Raw genomic sequence first — 6497 nt, 5'->3', positions numbered from 1 at the left:
TTCAATATTAGGAAAACCATCCATATAATTGAACATATCACTAATGCAATTAATAGAAATCACATAATTATCTCAATAGATGCAGAAAAAGCCTTTGACAATATAATACACCCATTCCTATTGAAAATACTAGAAAGTAGGCACTGAGTAACAAAGCCTCCCCACCTCAGGCTGCTTCTGACAGCTGCCAGCAGCAGCAGCAGCAGTGGCAGTGGCAGTGGCAGTGGTAGTAACAGAGGAAGCTGCATGCAACAAAGTTACAAACTTGGAATCTGGGCTCCTCTCACAGTTATGGAGGAAAACTCTTCCAATGAGAAGTCTCTTGCTATGAACAGGAACTTTCCACCCAACCAAGACACAGTGTGTGTGTTTGGAATGGGAGACTTTGGAAGGACAATTGGCAATAAGATGTTCAAATGTGGCTATTCTGTGGTCTTTGGCAGTCGAAACCCTGAGATGTCCGGTCTGCTCCCCAAAGGAATGAGCATCTTGAGCTAGGCAGAAGCTGCCTGGAAGTCCAATGTTATCATCACAGCAATCCACAGAGAACATTATGATTTTCTTACAGAATTAGCTGAAGAACTAGAAGGAAAAATATTGGTGGATGTCAGCAACAACCCTAAAATTAATCAGTATCCTTAATTCAATGCAGAATAGCTCACTCAAATGGTGCCAAGAGCAAAAATTGTGAAAGCATTTAAAATAGTCTCAGCCTGGGCTCTCCAGTCAGGCACCCTGGATGCAAGCAAGCAGGTATTGCCTGTGGAGATGACAACGAATCTAAGCAGAGGGTGATGGATATTGGCTCTACACTTGGGCTTACTCTGGTGGATCAAGGAAGTCTCATGGTAGCCAGAGAGATTGAAAACTACCCCCTGCTTTCCAATGTGGAAATTTCCTATATACCTCTCTGCTGCCTCGTGTATTTTCTATTTTGTTTACTGTGTGATAAGAGAGATCATCTACATGTACATTAATCAAAAGAAAGACTTTTCATTTCTCTTGGCCATTTCTGTTCCAAATCATATCTTCCCAGGGATGGAACCAGAAGAGGAAACTCTCTTCTTCCCTCCATTCCCCACAAAGTCAAGATGAGGTGGATCCAGATAAACAATCTGGTATTGTTTTCTCATGGATCAAGTTGTACTTGTTGCTTCAGTATGCTTCATTATATGTATATGTCCAATTCATTCAGGGCTGACAACATGTAATATTATCTTATTACACAATCCACAGTAATGATTGTTCCTATAACCTTATCAAAACTCATTCTTACGGTAAACAATGAAATGTAAAAGGAAAATGTAGACATGCCAGATCTAGGGGTTAGTTGAAGGACTGGTGGTATGTGAGTCTACAAACATCAAGATAGGTGGGAGATGACAGATAACCTCAGATTTCTGAAGGGCTCCCATGTAGAAAAAGGAGCATAGTTGGGTGATGCAGTAGATAGAGTACTGGGGATGGAGTCAGGTAGACCCCTCTTCAAATCCAGCCTCAGATGCTTATGAGCTGTGTAATCCCACAAAAGTCAATTAACTCTGTGAGCTTCAGTTTCAAACGACTACAATATCTATCTTTGTTAAAAAACAAAACAAAAACAAAAACAAATGGTGTCAGAAAGAGTCTGACCTGACTGAAAAATGGCCAACAACATGTAGAAAAGGGATTAGACAGATAAGTTCTTGTCTCCAGAAAACAGAGGAAGAAACTAGGAGAAATAAAGGGATGTAATAATGTTTTAACAACCAGCTTTGGGGGAGAGGGAAACATTTTAAAATATGATCTATATTATTAACCTTTTTTCCCATCACTTTCGTAAGTCTGAAATGATCAACAAAACAATAAATCAAAAGCATTGTTTGTGAAATTTTGACAATTTCTGATGTATAAGTGCTTACTCTAGAAATTTAACTGTCAGCTATTGGTTGAAAGTCCAGGCCAGTCTGTCTCTGGAATAATGGGTAGAAGATGCAAAAGCACAAGATATGATTTGGTATCAAGGGAAATACCCTAATAATGAGACCTATGAAAAATCTAATTAAAAGTCATCATGCAAGATCTGGATAACCATTTGTTTAGCATAAGGATCTACTGTATCTCCTGTACCTAGTATATGCATGGCACATAATAGGAACTTTTAACAAATGTTCATTTCTTAAATCCTAACTTTCTGTTTTGGAATTGATATTATCAATTCCAAGGCAGAAGGTGTGTGAGGACTAGGCAATTTAGGTTAGGTGACTTGTCCAGGGTCACATAGCTGGGAAATATTTGAGTCCACATTTGAACTCAATTTTTTTTGTCTTCAAGTCTGGCTCTCTTATCCACTGAACCATCTAGCTGCCCTGATAAGTGTTTGTTGATTTGACTATGGATGGGACTTTTTATTTCAAATATTATTGGGTTAGATGACCAGCAAGCTCCATTCCAAATTCTAAAGTGCTAAGATTTAGGGTATTGTGATGATCAAAGATTATGGAAGATTCCAAAGCAGTTAAAAAAGATGATGGTCAAGAAGAAACAGTACTGGAGGAAGAAACAGAACAATTTTTAAAAAAGGAAAAGAAAGGAGAATGGGTTGATATAAAAATACAAAGAAAAACAAGTCTGGAAGGAAACATGAACAGAACAATTTTGTTTCTACCATGATAAATTTAATACACATTTTGAGAAATAAACTGTACATAACGAATTTATCATGCCATATTCATGTTTTTCACTTGTGTATTAAACATATCTTTGATTATGTTTATGAAAAATAAAAATTTAAAGAGGAAAAAAAAATACCAGAAAGTATACAAATCAATGGGCCTTTCCTAAAAATAATAAAGAGTATACATTTACAACCATCAGCAAGCATCATCTGCAATGGGGATAAGTTAGAAACCTTCCCAATAAGATCAGAGTGAAGCAAGGATGCTCATTATTACCTCTATAATTTAATATTGTACTAGAAATGTTAGCAGCAGCAATTAGAGAGGAAAAAGAAATTAAAGGGATCACAATTAGAGATGAGATTAAACTATCAGTTTTTGCAGATGATATGATCATCTACTAAAGGAATCCTAAAGAATCAACTAAAAGGCTAGGGGAAATAAACAACTTTAGCAAAATTTCAGGCTACCAAATAAGTCCACATAAATTATCAGCATTTCTACATATTTCAACACAACTCAGCAGCAAGAGATATAAGGGAAACTCCAGTTAAAATCATTCTAGATAATAGGGCTTTACAGGTGTTGGATTTTCTTTCAATGAAAGGCTTCAATTCAAGACCAGATGACAACTGTCTACAACTTTTAAAAAGAGAATGTTTGGAAAGGCATATCCTGAAATAATTAGCTGTTGTTGTCTCTAATCTGATATTTTATTATTCATTGAATTTTAAGTTTAAATGGGTTCCAAGATTTTATTGGTAATGGTATGGTTATATATATATATATATATATATATATATATATATATATATATATATATATATATATATATATATATATATATGTGTGTGTGTGTGTGTGTGTGTGTGTGTGTGTGTGTGTATGTGTGTTTAAAATATTGTTATTAATATTTAGTGTGGACAAGGACTGTGATAAATTCTTCTGACCTTTCAGCCCTTGGGCTTTGAATAGCAGATTTTTTTTTTAGTTTTCTCTAGTTTTCTAACAATTGAGGGAGAAGATAGTGTGTGGGGCTCTGGGAGATTTTATCAAGGGGTAAAAGGTGAGAATGTTCAGCAATCCATGTTAAATACTGAATATTTAAAAGGGCGACAGCAATACAGACTACTCTTTAATTCTTTCAAATTATGAAGTGCTAAAATTCAAATACTTTATTCAAGTTTGTAATGAATGTGATACAAATTGAACTTATTATTATGACAGGGATTGTAATGAGATTTGGAAATGGTATAAAATAATAGGACAGAAATATTTTTCTCTGGATTTCTTTGATTTTACTTTTTTATTTTTTTTTCGGATCAGGGCTGGGCAAGTCAATAATATCTTTGGGAACAAAAGGTTATAAAATAGAATAAAATAAAATTAATTTAAAGCAATGGATTGCTCAGTACAAACAAATCTTATAATTTATTCAGTGAAATTATAGAGTGAGAAAACAAATCCCATGTTAATATCAGAGTCTTTTTATATCATGAATTTATACATTAATAAATCAATGAACTTGCATGTGCAGTATATTCAACAGACCTGAAAACTTTCTATGCTTTCTCCATTCCCTGTTTTAATTTGTTCATGTTTTCACATGAATTTTCTGTAGAAGAATGATAAATTACAGTGAAGAACTGAATTATTCCTGAATTGTAGTACAATAGATTTGTCACTTGTCATCCCAAAGCAGTGGCTATGCCATACCTAGATTTGACGCTCCTCATGTGCTATATGAAAAGTGGAAGATAAATTAGGCAAATGAGACTGGACTCCATCTTAACTATGAAATGACTGACAGAGAAGAAAGAAAAAAGAGCATGCCATGATTATTGAGTATTTTTGAAAGATAGAAATAATTTTGTCTCAATAGAATGAATAAACTTAACAGTTCTGTAATTAGTCATACTTTGAATATAGCTTAAGAGAGTCAAAATTTAAATTATTATTTAAATTATATTATTTATTATATTATTAAATTATATTAAATAATTAATATCAACTATTTGTATGTGTTTGTGGACATAAATCTTGTTTTTTTTACTATTTGTGTAACAAGAATAGATTAATAAATACATCCCATAAAATAAGTTTAAGAAGTTATCAGTGAATCCTTAAGAAAAAAGTTTTAGGACCACATAGTTCATAAGTGATTAGTACCAAACATTTTAAGAACAATTAATTCTAATAATAAATAAATTATTCATAAAAATATCAGAGGAAGAAATTCTACCAAATTATGTTCATGATACAAATATGGTACTGATCCCTAAAGAAAGAAGGGCAAAACAAGAGGAAGGAAGCTATAGATCAATGTCCCTAATAAATATTGATGCAAACATTTTGAATTAAATACTAGCAAGAAGATTAGAGCAATATAGCATAAGGTTCATACACTATGGTTAAGTAAATTTAACATGAGAAATTCAGTGATGGTTTAATAATATGGAAATTATTCATGTAATTGACCATATCAATAACAAAACCAACAGAAACATATGATTATTTAAATAGATGCAGAAAAAAATCTTTTGAAAAAAATACAGTACCCCTTATAAAAAACACTCAGGAACCTTGAAAGGGATAAAACATTCCTCAAGATAATAAATGACATTTTTCTAAAACGTTTAGCAAACATATATAATGGGGAAAACTAAAACCTTTTTCAATAAGATCAGGGATAAAACAAAGATTATCACTAGAACTAGACAATATGTACTAGAAATGCTAGCTATAGCAATGAGAAAAGAAGAAATTGAAGAAATTAGAGTATGCAATGGGTAAATAAACTATTAATCTGCAATGATATGATTACATACCTAGAAAATAATAGAGAATCAAGCAAATAACTAATCAATACAATGAACAACTTTAGCAAAGTTGAAGAATATAAAATAAACCAACAACAAATAATTTACATTTCTATACTACTAAAAAAGCCCAACAGCAAAAGATAGAGAAGTCCCATTAAAATTTAAAAATAAGTAAAGACAATATAAAATACTCAGGAAACATACCTGTCAAGACAAATCCAGGAATTATAGGACTACAACTACAAAACACATTTTCATGTAAACAAATCCAAATCTAAACAATTTAGAAAAAATAATTTCTCATGGCTAAACAAAGAATATACTGAAAATTATACTTCATTCAAAATTAATTCATTTATTCAGTTCCATACCAATCAGACTAACCAAAAAATATCTCATAGGTCCAGAAAAAAAGAAAACAAAATTCATATGGAATAACAAAATACATTGAATGCCATAGAAATTAATGATAAAAATATGGAAAAAAGGAATTTAGCTATATTGATCTTAAATTATAGTTTAAAACAATAATAATGAAACAATCTGGTGCTGGATAAAAATAATATAATTCTATTCCAATGGAATAGAATAGACACTACACACAATGATAAATAACCATAAACTAGTGTTTGACAAACCCAAAAATACATGTTTCTTTAAGAACTTCCTATTTGATAAAAATATCCTGGAAAAACTATAAAATAATCTGGCAGGAATTAGGCATGAATAAACATCTCATACCATATATCAAGGTAAAGACAAATGGGTATATTATTGAAAAATAAAAGATAATACCATAAACAAATTAGTGAAGGAAAAAAATAGTTTACCTGTCCAACCTATGGAGAAAGAAATAATTTAGTTCAAAACAAGATGGAAAGAACATTTGAGATATAAAAGAGATAACACTGTTCATTTTAAATTTAAAAGTTTCTGCATAAAGCAAAACAATGCAACAGAGGCAAACAACAGACTGGGAAAGAGGGACATTATAGCAAGTCTCTCTGATGAAGGCTTA

The 6497-nt window shown here is 32.0% G+C and overlaps 1 pseudogene; it reads left to right on the top strand.

The window, feature by feature from the left end:
• The first annotated feature begins 291 nt into the window (after positions 1 to 291).
• Positions 292 to 1095, top strand: LOC130457406 (metalloreductase STEAP4-like; annotated as a pseudogene).
• Positions 1096 to 6497: the final 5402 nt, after the last annotated feature.

Source organism: Monodelphis domestica, chromosome 1 (genome assembly GCF_027887165.1).
Source record: "Monodelphis domestica isolate mMonDom1 chromosome 1, mMonDom1.pri, whole genome shotgun sequence".
Lineage (NCBI taxonomy): Eukaryota > Metazoa > Chordata > Mammalia > Didelphimorphia > Didelphidae > Monodelphis > Monodelphis domestica.
The sequence above is the reverse complement of the archived record's forward strand: the minus strand, read 5'-3'. Positions and strand labels throughout refer to the sequence as shown.